The following is a 14,320-nucleotide window of genomic DNA, read 5'->3' as shown; positions in this document are numbered from 1 at the left end:
AAAGCTACAGTCACTGTTCTGAGCTATTGTCTACTATTGAAAACACACTTATCTCTCTATCATCAATGAGACAAGTTCTAATCAACAGTCCAGAAACTCAATTTAATAATGACGCTTAAGATGAGCGTAAAAAAGAACAAACCCTTGCAAAAGAAACCTATATGCTACTAATTATCATAATCATCACAATTACAGCACTGGGTGGCTAATTTCCATGAACAGCCACAACTCATCTCTTAGGGCATGTGCACAGGGACACCTGAATCAGTCAGCTATGTGCCATATATGCTGTCATTACCAACTACCCATTGTAGTAATCAACCATCCGGCCATAACAGGTCCCAAAGAACAACATCGGCAACATTAAGAGGAATTCATTATGCCTCAGTGGTTAGATGGAGCTATGCTACAAAGATAGTTTCAGCAACTAAAAATGTTTTTCTTCCTTTTCACCTTTTTTTTTTAGCCACATCTGCCAATGACACTGTTCATAAATAATGAGCTTACAGCATATAGGGGGGATTCACGTTTGTTCATGGTATGTATCTTATACACTTTCTTGGTTGTTGGATTCATCAGTCTTTTCACCCAAATTATCACATGTCCTCATACCCGACAGCACATCACCTATTTACTTTGATGTTATAGGTGAATAAAGCCATCCTGATATAAGTGACTTGTTTCTTTGATGGATACAGGCAGGACTTGTTTCTCTGATGGATACATGCACTGACAGCTCATAATGCCATCAGGAAATCACAGTAGATGTTGAACATTGCAGCGAGAGTACATCTCATTTATTTCAAGACTGCATGTACCTCCAATGTTACTTGGTAAGCAGATTGGGTGGACATAATCATGGCAAACTACTGAGTAACCCAGGGTTGTCTTCAAGGTCTTACACAGGGCAAATCCCATGTGGCATTGTGGCAATAAATGGAAAAACAGTAACTGTGGAGATATCACAAGGAGCTAACAGTAGGTGATAGAGGTATTTCACCAGCCTCTGCACATAGATTTAAAATAGGGCTGGTCCTTCAGGTACCTGTGGTCAGCCTAATAAGGTCATGACAGTATCATAGCCAATCTTTAGATTTATAGATTCTGTGGAACACATAGCATTTGTAAAAGAGTTGGGGGCCATACAAAGGCTTGATAAAAATGGATAAGACATTTTCCATTTTCTCCTCTGAATCCATGGGTAATTCACTCAAGAAAGTATGACACCGAATTCAAATTCCTCAGATTGTGCTTGATATTATAAACAACACCCAGACACTTCATGAAGTTATTCAACTACAGGACGGTGTCCTTTTTCATAAGATTAAGTGGCTTGTAAGTAAATTTTGATCAGTGGTAATAAATATATGTGGTTTTCTCTAGTGAAACGTGTTATTGGTGTATACCATCTAACTCCTTAATGCTTAGCTGAAACTGATGTGCTGCCACAGTACTGTTGGAGAAGGACCAAGAAGAATGTGAAATCTTCAACAGGTGAGGAACACTGTTGTGGCTTTCTATTGGTAACAAGCATAAAACTGACTAACTTATTGTGTAATAACATAAACTCAATCCACAGGCTTTGGCAGGCTCATTGTCACTGACTGACCACTGTGTCAACTGCTGCCATTGGCCTCACTGAATGAGGTATGGAGGAGCACGAGGTCATCACATTGGTTGTAACCTGGAGCCACTACTACTCTGTCAAGTAGCTCCTCAGTTAGAATGACAAGGCTTACAGCACCGCATTCCAATCCTCCCACCACCATTCGAACCTGGGTCCTCCACAGGGCAGTCAGCCATGCTGACTAATCAGCTACAGAGGTGGAACTTATTGCGTACATTATGCTAAATCATGAGAAAGAGAGAGACAAACAATTAAAAAAATTTGCAGTCTTCCAGATATCCCAGTTCAGATACAGTATGTGTACTCAGAAAGCTCCAACAGTGGGCTTATGGGAACATCTTATCTTCATACACATCATGTCTCATTCCTATCTGAGTTGTTTTGTCAGGAGAATGTTGTCTCTCAAGGAAGCGTCCTAAGCATCATCATCTTTGCCATTGTTCTAACGTTATGCTAATGGCAACATTGGATTCAACTGGCAGCAGCAGTGCACCGATGCAACTCATGTTCTTTTTCATAAGATACTGATCTTACTTTTCCTTAGTTCCCCACTTAATAAACCATTGTTTCAGAATTTTCTCACAACTGTGTCTGCACAACATGTTAGTGAGGTGAGACCGTGTAGACTCTGCTGTGTTTTGGCAAAAGAAGACAATTTTAACATGGCAACAAGAGAAACGTGTAGGTTTTACCCAAAATTCGCTACTCATGGCATGTCTCTGAAAGTTACAAATGGTTAACAAGCCAGGCAAAAATAAATCGTTGAATTTTATGCAGAAGTCTTTTTAGATACTAACCAAAGCAGAGGTGACATCACGCAAATGTGGGCGTGAAGAGACCCCACTTAATATTTATAATAAATGTTGGTGTAGACTTTCGTTAAGAACTTCCCCTCCAGTGCTTGGCATTTTCCCTTCAGTGCCTGCCCACAGCCCCCACCACCACCACTCTCCTCATGCATGCCCTGTCATCCGTGCATCTACCGTCCACAGTATTCTGTGCAGACTATAACAACACAAGCCTGTTTGCAATTTGTTATCACTTGTCAGGCAGCTTTGCAATAAACACTGCTACTTGCCACTTCAGTAACAGAAAATTTCAGTCCACAGATCTAAATAACCAAATTATTTGTGGAAGGAGTGGCTAAGAAGGTACATTTTTTTTATATTTCTTTGTTTGGCAGAGATTCCCAGTTTCTTGCTTTATACTGGATCGTAACTTGTTGAATATCTTTACAGAAGAGTACATAACTCCACTCCTAAGCCTAGACAAAGAGGTAAAGAAAATTATTTTTATTTCTCATATTATGACTGTGAAACCATAGCTCTGATGAAACCATCTTTTCATATCAACAACAAAAATCATTAAGTAGAGAGAGCAATAATCCCAAGATCCTTAAAGAGGTAGCTGGAAGATGTGTGGCTGCATAGTTTACACAACGTTCATCCTGCTTGTTTCTGCCAAATAAATATAAATATTTTACTCACTTTAGGTTCATTGCACCATAAAACATCTCTTGAAGATAAGAGAGAGAGAAAATATGCAAAACACGTGAAAATTCTTGTCTTTAGGTCAAAAAAGTGAGAGATATTTCTACATTAAAAATATGTTGGACTGAGATTCTTGATCACTTCATCTGTGTATGTTGAAATCATTTTAACTTCTTATCCAGTTGGAATCCAATGAGTTTTTCATACAATACTTCACTATAAATTGTGTTTGAATGCAGATTTTTGACAAACAGAATGTTTTTTGGGATGAATACGGACTTTTGATTAATGTGGAATGAACACACAAAGATACTAGCAAAAAGAATGTCAGCAGCATGTTATTCTCTTAGGGTTTTATCATCAGTTTGTAAAAGCCAATGTCTTATGGTGATATACTATTCCTACGAACTCTTAATTCTTGGATTTGGTAGATTTCCCTGGAGATCAAAGGCACAAAATATGGACATCATCTTTAAACTGCAGAAAAGGATCATAAGAATTGTAGTAGCACTGTTCACGCACTGCACTTTCTGTGGATCGGGACTGTATCCTGGGCAGGCCCGATGATCACTGACTGGGGCCGGCCCGTGCTGGAGTTGTTGTTGTTGTTGTTGTTGTTGTTCAGCCGGCAGAAGTCGCGTCCGAATTCTCGCGTGCCCTCTGGTGGACGGGACTCTACTTGTGGCAACTACCGTCCGTGACGCGCCGTGCCACTGTGCGCCTCCCGCAATCTGTTTGGTGACTACTGCACTCCTCCTCCTTCGGGGGGTGACGCCACTGTGAGCCACTGCGGCGGAAGGTGGACGGCGGGCAGGAGTGATGACCTCCACATCCATTGGATGGCCGGAGTCGAGGGGATCTACCAACCCTCGAGTTGGAACCTTCGAATACGGCTGGAAGTGACCCACATGAAGAGGCCCCCGTCGTCCCACAACCGGAGCCCGGGACAGAACAGGTGACAGGTCGTCGAACTCCTGATCCGGTTCCACCTCGGAAGGGGCAAGACCCAGTGGCAGGACGAAGGGGAAGGGACGACCACAGGGGAACCAGCCTCCTGAGAAACCGGGCCTACTAGGGGGCCGGCTCTCGCTGGGGCATTTCGAACGATGGCGATGCCGGTACTGGAGCCACTGGAGGCCGCCAAGGTGGAGAACCAATGCAGTGCGGCAGAGTCACAGCGGGGAGAGGAGGTAGCGTCCCCCGTGAATCCAACACAGGTGCCGGCGATGGGGAAGTCAGTGTCCGAGAGGTCGGATGGTGGGTGCCTGAACGTGGACGGAGCTGATTTTGGTGACGACGTATAATCTGGTCCCCCGCCTGCAAGGTATAGAGCCGGCGGCCATTTCGGCGCAGGACCACCGTCGGTATCCAACGTGGATTGCGACCAAAACCACGGGCCCAGACCGACATACTCAGTGGAAAACCAGGGACGCCGTTTTGTGAAGACTGGCGAGGACCAGGCCGGAGGAGGTGCAGCAGAGTCCTAGGTTGCCGCCCATGGAGGAGCTCCGCTGGGCTGTGTTCTCCCATTGGTGTGGTCCGGTATGCCATCAAGAAATCGTCAATGCTTCCTCCGCAGGAAATTCGTGCACATACTTTTTCATCTGCGTCTTGAATGTGCGCACCATGCGCTCGGCTTCCCCATTCGATTGTGGATGGAAGGGAGGAGAGCAAATGTGCCGAATACCGAAGCGCCTACAAAAATCATGGAAGGTCTGCGAAATAAACTGCGGTCCATTGTCCGAGACCAGGGTAATTGGCAGACCCTCCACAGAAAAGATTTTGGCGAGTGCCTGGATTGCAACTTCTGAAGTGGTTGAGGAGCAGCGAACCACATATGGGAATCGGGAATAAGCATCAATAACAATGAGCCAAAAGCCATTGAGAAACGGGCCCGCAAAATTGATGTGAACACGTTCCCATGCTTCGGTTGCCGGCGGCCATGAAGAGAACGCTGCCCTGGGAGAGGCTTGTTGGCTCGCACACTGGGAACAGGCTGCCACGAAGTGCTCAATTTCTCTGTCAATACCGGGCCAGTACACATGTCTGCAAGCCAAGGTTTTAGTACGGTAAACACCCGTGTCCTGCATGTAATAATGTGAGGACCTCCTTCCGTAAACTGGCAGGAACAACCACGTGAGGTGCAGCATCATCGGTAGCCAGAAGGAGAACTCCTTCCAAGACAGAGAGGCGGTCTCGTAGAAGAAAATAATTACAAAGAGGGTCAGAGGCCCGGCCCGGAGGGCGGGACAATCACCCCTCCTGAATGAGGCGCACTATTTGCCGGAGAACCGGGTCCGCCGCCCCCACCCCATAATGCGAAGTATCGGTAGCCAGGACCAACGGCTTATGGGGATCAAAAGTAGCCAAACAAGGGGCTGATGTGAGGAGGCCCTTCAACGAGGTGAATGCTCGCTCGCATGCAGGCAACCAATCAAAAGGAACACACTTGTGCAGAAGGCAGTGCAGGGGGTGGGCAATAGTGGAAGCCCTGGGAATGAACCGGTGGTAATAGGCTACCTTGCCTAAAAAAGCTTGTAACTCTTTCAGCGAAGCGGGCCGAGGAAGGTTGACGATACCTTGGACCAAACTTCCTAGGGGCTGGATGCCGCCCGAGAGATGGTGTAGCCCACATACTCAATGGATGGTTGGAAGAAGGTTGACTTATGCAGGTTGCAACGCAGGCCCACAGACCTAAATTTGAGAAAGAGGGTGCGAAGCTTGTGCAAGTGTTCCTTCGTGCTGTGGCCTGTGACAATTATGTCATCCAGGTAATTAATACAATGAGGGATCGTCGACGTGACATGCTCAAGATAATGCTGGAATATCGCCGGGGCACTGGATATTCCAAAAGCCAACCGCTGGTATTGGTAAAGGCCAAAAGGGGTGTTGACGACCGCCAGCCTTTTGGAGTCCTCATCAAGTGGTATCTGATGATAAGCCTCCGACAGATCGATTTTCGAAAAATATTGGCCTCCCGCCACGGCGGAGAATAATTCATCAGCCCGAGGCAAAGGATAGGTGTCCACCACCAATTGGGAATTAACGGTGGCCTTGAAATCGCCACAAAGACGTAATTTTCCCGAGGGCTTCCTGACAATAACGAGGGGCGAAGCCCACTCACTGGAAGAAATGGGAAGAACGACCCCTAGGGCTGTCAGCCGGTCTAGCTCTTCCTTTACCGGAGGGCGGAGAGCCAAGGGGATCTGCCTCGCACGTGGAAAACGCGGGCGAGCCGACGCCTTCAACGTTAAGTGAGCTTCAAAATCGGAAACACGCCCCAGACCCTCCTCAAAGATATCTGGAAAGTCTGAGATCAAAGATTCCAATGATTGATAGGGAACGTCTTTGGAAACCAACTGTATGGTGTCAGTGATAGAAAACCCGAAAGCTTGAAAGGCGTCCAGGCCAAAAAGGTTAGCGGAGCCCGCATCACTGACAACAACAAAAGTAAGAGGCCGAGTGACTGATTTGTAAGTCACATCGGTAGTGAATTGACCCAGTAGGAAAATGAACTGTTTACCATAACCGCGGAGACGCCGGTAAACCGGCGCCAACGGGGGCGATGCAAGGTCGGAATAAGTTTGGGCATTCAACAACGAAACTTCCGCGCCCGTATCGACTTGCAGTTGTAATCGGCGCGACCGAACAGACACCTCGATAAAGAGTTTGCGCGCCGATGCGTCGAGAGCCTGGCCCGATGAAACTTCCTGAATGTCAACGTCCATGTCCCCAGAGCCTGCTTCCTTCGAGTCGGTTGAGGCTGAGTGGCAAACTTTAGCAACGTGACCTTTCTTATGACATTTGCGACAAACGGCCCAACGCTGGGGGCACTCCGACCGATCATGATGTATATAGCACGACGCACAGGACGGCAACAGGGGCCGGCGGTCGGAGTTCGGTTTATGCGCCGTGCAGGATTGGCCGTAACGGGCGGATTGTACCGCTCGCACGTCGTCCACCCCAGACACAGTGGACGCGGCCGCGCCGCCCTGAACCTCCGCGACATCGCACCACGCTTCCAACTGTTGACCCGCTGCGTGAGAGACTTCATACGATTGAGCAATGGACAGGACTTCCTCGAGGGAAGGGTCTTCTAACTGCAGGGCCCGTTGCTGGACCTCCCTATCAGGGGCCGAACGAACAATGGCGTCGCGTACCATAACGTGGGCATACGACTCTCGCGACTGCTCCGTGACAAAGTGACACTTACGACTAAGACCGTGCAGGGTAGCGGCCCACGCCCGGTAAGACTGATGGGGCTGTTTCTTGCATTGATAGAACTCGACCCTAGCCGCCACAACATGCGTGCAGCGGCGATAACAGGAAGACAGCAATGAACACAATGCGTCAAAAGACAAGGACGAGGGTTCCTGCAACGGCGCGAGCTGGCGCAAAACGTGATACAGCGAGGGAGATATCCAAGACAAGAAGAGAGCATGACATACCTCGGCATCGGCAACATGAAACGCCTGGAAATGCTGCCGAAGGCGATGTTCATACGCGTCCCAATCCTCCGCCGTCTCATCATACGGGGGAAAGGGAGGAGGGAACTGTGCCGGAGCAGACAGTGTGGAGAGCAACGCCGGAAGCACTTGTTTCATGGTGGCCAAGAGCTCCGTCCGCTGCGCAACCAAAACTCGCACCAAATCCTCCATGCCGTGGAGAAGATGCGAAACCGGAACAACGACACAACACGCGAAAGAACGACCTTACTCGTCGCCAATTGTGTAGTAACACTGTTCACGCACTGCAGTAACACTGTTCACGCACTGCACTTTCTGTGGATCGGGACTGTATCCTGGGCAGGCCCGATGATCACTGACTGGGGCCGGCCCGTGCTGCTCGAGTTGTTGTTGTTGTTGTTGTTGTTGTTGTTGTTGTTGTTGTTCAGCCGGCAGAGGTCGCGTCCGAATTCTCGCGTGCCCTCTGGTGGACGGGACTCTACTTGCGGCAACTACCGTCCGTGAGGCGCCATGCCATTGTGCGCCTCCCGCAATCTGTTTGGTGGCTACTGCAAGAATAATAACTGGACATAATAGTTAGGCTCATTATAAAGAACTATTTAAAAAGCTAGGTATCCTTACTGCACCAAGTGCATCAATCTATTGTGCATATCAAGGAAATTGTTACCAAGTATTTTACTGGATGTTCTATACATAATCATGGAACAAGAGTGAGTTTGGACTTACATTTACCAATTAAAAACAAATAGAAATCTCAAAACAGTATTTTATACTAGGGAATAAAGCTGGATAATAAATTGCCCAAGCAGATGAAAAAGGTTACTAAAATACATCTATTTAAAAAGACAGCTAAGACATTCTTCATAAGTAATGCTTACTACATCATTAATGATAAATGGGAGGACTTAGAGTAGTGACTAACAATGAAATACCCTATCAGAGTACAATACATTATCACAATGTAATGCTTTTACTTGAAAATCATGTGGCAAGAACTACAGGGCATGACAGTAATGCCTCCTGAGTTCAATTTCTCACTCACTATGGGAGGATGCTGACTCAGTTTTCCAGGCAGACTGAGGGGAAGCATGAAGGGCATAGTTGCACATGAGGTGATATGTACTCATCATTAACACTCCAATTAACTACATCTGACCACGCAAGAGAGGATCACAGATTTTGCACCAAGTGCAGTGTAACCCTTCACAACTGTGCTTGCCATTGAAAAAGAAGTAACAACCTCCTTCCAACCTTCTGTGACATCCTGCACCATTGGTTGGAGACTATCAGCAGTCACACTTGGGAACTACCATCCCATATGTAGGCTACCATTAACATCACTATGCAAACAACAGCATTTGGAGTGATGCTGTGACCAGACAGCATGGACCGTTGGTGAATAAGGCGGCAATCTGAGTCGAGGTCCCCTTCCCCCAATGTTTTGGGCAGGCACAGTGGTGCTGCTCCTGATGTGGGGAGCCATCAGGTATGACTTCAGGTTACAGCTAATAGTGGTTGAGGGAACTCTGATGGCAGAATTATATGTCACATACATCCTGTGTTCTCATGTGTTATCTCTCATGTGACCATATTGTGGTACCATTTGTCAACATGACAATGCTCACCACCACAGGGTGCACGTCTCTATAAACTGTCTGCATGATGTTGAGGCACTCCCATGGCTAGCAAGATCCCCATGTCTGTCCCATTCAGAACATAATGTGTGACAAATTCAGACATTTACTCCATCCCAGTGCTAATATATGGGATATTAAGGACAAGTTACAACAGTTGTGGACCAGCTTGGCACAGGAGAGAACACAGGAGAGGGCTCATACTGCCTAGTTCTTTGTCAATTTACCTTGGCTTTGTAATCATTGAAATAACATCTCATACCCTCTCAACCCGTGATGTTTCATTCCATTTCCTCGCCCCCTTCTGGGTGCTTCACTTTCTTGTCAAGCAATGTAGATTTCATTACAAAAAGTATTTAAGGTATGGTATATTTTAATTGCATAACACAATTTCTGCTAAATAATTGTCATTTTTAAACACTGTTTCAAAAAATCAATTTCAGAAATCACTTAGGTATTCTCTTCAGCTGATTGATGGTTTTTAACTGAATGTCTTGACTACCACAATGGAGACATGTGTAAACAGTCACAGACTCATCAGAAATCGCAATCAGTGTGAGGAACATCAGTGTTATTTTAATGTTAGAAGTTGTAGTAAAACCTAGATGAAAATGAGTAGCTCATCTCGAAACTTCAAGCTGATTTTGCAGTGGCACAAGGAGAGTTAGCAGTGTGATGCAGTAGTAATATTATCAGTAGAACAGAGGACTGTATTAAAGTCAAGACTTTCTAATCAATAAAATGGTTCAGGGGACATTGTCAGTTTGACTGCTTCAGCCTAGTTTCTCCTATAGCATCAATGCCTTGGAGTCTGAGGTTTCATTTCATTTCCACCTTCCCTTTTGGGTGCTTCACATTTCTGATTAGATAGCATATTTTCATTGTATAATGATGACAAATTCTGTATCATTGCAAGAAGATCCTTGGATGTCTACTTCAGGGTTCAGAAAATTTAAAGTTGTTTGAAACTCATTATGTGATTCTTTGTTGGGCTGTTTTAAGCTGTTTGCTATGAACCAACTGAAGGACTGCTAAACTATTATTTTGGCTCTGCCTAGTGAAACTGAGTTTGGTTCTTTCATTAATATGCTTGTGTCATCAGTAAATATTACAGCTTTTGAATTGCCCTTTTACATCACTGGAAGATAATATATGTAGGATACGAACAAGAGGAGACACAGTACCAATTCTTGTGTGGCCATAGATGTTTGTTCCCCCGTATTTAGCTTAGTTTCACTCCTGTGACATGATTTGACAATGTAACCTTCTGCTTCCTGTTATGAACACTAGATTCCATATACACAAGTGGGACATCTTCTGTGGACCACATAATCACAGTATTTGTCAAGGTCATGGAATGTACCACTAGAATAATTTTTCTTGTTTAATTTCGTGTTTTTGGTGCAACTGAGAGGAAGTAGTCATTGAATCTGGAGATTAATGAGCTCCATATGTTATTATTTTTGTTCTCGGGACTTAGTATTATTCAAATCCATGTTGGTTTGTTTCATGGATAATAGTATTCAAAATTGTTTTGGTTCATTTTTGGAATGTTTTGGTTCTTGTGCATATTACAAGTTCTGCACTTATTTTTTCTCCTTTGAATTGAATTCCTAGCACAAGACACTGTAATCCCAGGAGTTACCAACCCCTTGTCTTTGTTTTTGTTCAATTTTACATTTGTTTCATTCTGGAAAAAGAAGACTTTATAATCACACTATACCTTTCTTTTATGGTACATATGTAATTAGTGAATATATTTTTATTGTTAATATTTGGCTATCCAGCCACATAATCTGACCTACACAGATAACTGAGTGCATTAAAGTGCCCACTACCAGAACATGGGGATGCACACTGGCCCTGGATTTAATCTGGCTCATGGATTAACGAAGGAGGACAATGCATCAGTCACTCTGTATGTGGTTTTTAGGCAGTTTTCCACATCCATCTAAGTAAATACTGGATTGGTTACCATATCCTGCCTCAGATACATGATGCACAAACACATTGAAAAATGATGTCACATTTGACCATGCAATTAGACTAGACAAAGGCAGAAGGGATACATAGATATCTCCCCAGGGTGGTGTTGGTAATGGCTTTGAAATGTGTTTCTGAGTGGCTGCTTCATTGTAATAATAGCATATATATGGGTATTGTTGATTCTCTATGACAACTGGATTATCCATTGATTGATACTTTTACCTCTAAATCACAAAAGTTAGTTGGATACAAAAAACACATTGCTAATGGCTATTGCACTATGTACTTCAGTCGTCTTTGAAGGTTTACTACAGTAGTTAATCCAAAGCTGGACAACAGTTTTAGGTATTTTTGATCAGTAGTACCTGACAGAAAATCAACATTCATGTCTCCACAAACAATTATTCTAAAGTTATGTCTGTAAACCTTATAAAAACTGTCTCTACTGTTTTATGAAGGGCAAGATATTTCCTGCTGAGGACATGTAAACTAGATTGTGTGTTTTCCTGAAACATTGCTGTTGCACAGCAACCAAAAAGATGTTCAACACAATATTCATTAAACTGAAGGACCTGAGAGTGACCTCCCTCCATTTCCTCCATAGCGGCTTCATATTAAAACAAAATTAGCTTGTATCCATCAAGTGCTGTCTACTCAATTTCAATTTCAGTGAGATGTTCTTATAAGCACAATGCATCTGTTGGCATTCTACCTGTTGTTTTATCTTTCTATATGAATATTACAGGTTCATTGTCTTTATTAATGAGGCTCCTGATGTTACCATGGAAGATACAAAATGGATGCTCTTTAATATCCATATTTTTGTCCAAGTTGCAAAATTTAGTTTTACTGATACATGGTTCAACTGTAACTATTTTTATTCTACAGTTCTGTATTTAAGGCAATTTTACCCTAAAGTAAATGTAGCGAACACAGCAGATATGATGAACACTATTTCGATCAGACTGGATATCTCTGGTAGTCAGCAGTGAAAGTAGCACCTTATCATAAGCATTCCAATGCAAGACGATGTGACATAATGACAATCAATATATTAAATATGAGGTTCATTCAAATGAAACCTGGTCAGTGCATCTACTTTTGCCTTACACATAAGGTGGCACCACGTAACTGTGGGTATGGTGGCACCATCTATTGGTAGAGAGACTGATGCGTGCACACCATTTGATGTTGCATAGGGCCAGTGTGGTTTCACACTGAAGAGAAGGTGGTCACACAAGTTATCATCCACTACCAAACATGCAGGCGAGTAAGCAGGAACAATGAGAAGTGATTCGTTTTCTGGTGGTGGAGGGAGTTGGAGGTCATGAAATGTATCGACAGATGAAGGCTGTGTACCGTGAGTACAGTCCGAGTTGTTCAAATGTTGTGGAATGGCACAAACGATTCCTTGAGGGGTGCGAGTCATTGGAAGACAGTGCTCATCCAAGACAGGCTCATCGTGTCATCACACCACAAATGGTTGCGGAAGCGAGTGCTTTAGTCTTGGACAATCGCAGAATCACTGTAGATGAAATTTACTGGCTACTGGGTATTGGTGTGAGCCGCACCCACACCATAATGCATCAACACTTGAACTTTCGAAAAATCTGTGCACAGTGTATTCCCCACCAACTAACCGCCGAACAGTGCAGTACTCGAATGGCACTGTCTCTGAGTCAACTGCAATGTTATCATGAGGAGGAATATGGCTTAGGGCCCACTGTTTGCAGAGTTCCTGGAATGGGGAACCACCATCAATGCCCAGCATTATCAAGCCACTTTACAGAACCTTAGACGAGCCATCAAGTGAAAACTCTGAGGCATGTTGTCCAATGGCATTATCCTCCTGCATGATAATGGCCACCCACACAGGGCCAATTTGGTGAAGACAACATTGCAGCAGTTTCAGAGGAAAATGCTGGAACATCCACTGTACAGTCCTGACCTTTCACCATGTGACTTTCATGTGTTTGGACCACTAACACAAGCTGTTCGCAAACATCGATTCACAACAGACAATGAAGTGTGTGACTGGGTCTAGGCCTGGATTTGACAGCAGCCTACTAGCTTCTTCAAGAATGGAATCGACCAGCTAGTGTCACAACGAGGTAAATGAGCCAACAGTTTTGGTAACTATTTTTGAGTATGTGTACTGTGTATAACTACATTTTTGAGTTAGTAAAATCATTACCGTTACTTTACATTAGTGACCGGGTTTCATTTAAATCCCCCTTATACATCTGTGTGCAAATGTCTCCTTCTGAGTGATTTTCCAAGCTCTGTGTTAACATGTTTAATAAAATGCTTCATCTGGAGTTTATCATACTAATACTAAACTGAAGTCTGTCCGAACAGGACAGAAGGCCCAATGGTATCAACCGGCCGCCATGTCATCCTCAGCCTACAGGCGTCACTGGATGCAGATATGGAGGGGCAGGTGGTCAACACACTGCTCTCCCAGCCATATGTCAGTTCAAGAGACTGGAGCCGCTACTTCACAATCAAGTAACTCCTCAGTTTGCCTCACAAGGGCTGAGTGCACCCCATTTGCCAATAGCGCTTGGCAGACCAGATGGTCACCCATCCATGTGCTAGTCCAGCCTGACAGCGCTTAAATTCGGTGATCTGACAGGAACTGGTGTTGCCACTGCAGCAAAGCCACTGGCATCATACTAATACTAATACATATAATAACTTGATCCTCATATTGTTGTGAGATGTGTTTTCAACAATGTATCTGGATTCCTTACAACCATTACATGATCTTTTATGCCAAAGGGCCATCTCATGGGAGACATTGACAAGCTCTACAATTTGCTTCAAAATACAAGTTACCTTATAATTATCACCCAAAGATTTGTGCACCATTATGTCATTTCCATCTCATGATCATTATATAGCAGTCAACAGCACATTGATCTTCTCAGCATTTCAAAAGCTATTGATCATTCCTGTTCCATTGGTTAAGCCTAACACAATATAAATTTGCACACAACAAAATAATAAACACAAACATTAATAATGAAAGGAATATAGATAACATCACACAGTATAGTTGAGGTATTGAGCTGTCAAAAGGTACATAAACAAGACAGAATGTTGCTAAGCCTTCTG

General features: G+C 44.3%; 1 protein-coding gene across 1 annotated transcript in view; it reads right to left on the bottom strand.

The window, feature by feature from the left end:
- Nucleotides 1-14,320, bottom strand: part of LOC126104245 (ATP-dependent 6-phosphofructokinase-like) — a 453,644-nt gene that overhangs the window by 347,786 nt on the left and 91,538 nt on the right. The gene's annotated exons all lie outside the window — the stretch shown is intronic.

This window comes from Schistocerca cancellata, chromosome 1 (genome assembly GCF_023864275.1).
Source record: "Schistocerca cancellata isolate TAMUIC-IGC-003103 chromosome 1, iqSchCanc2.1, whole genome shotgun sequence".
Lineage (NCBI taxonomy): Eukaryota > Metazoa > Arthropoda > Insecta > Orthoptera > Acrididae > Schistocerca > Schistocerca cancellata.
This window is presented reverse-complemented; position numbering and strand designations above follow the sequence as displayed.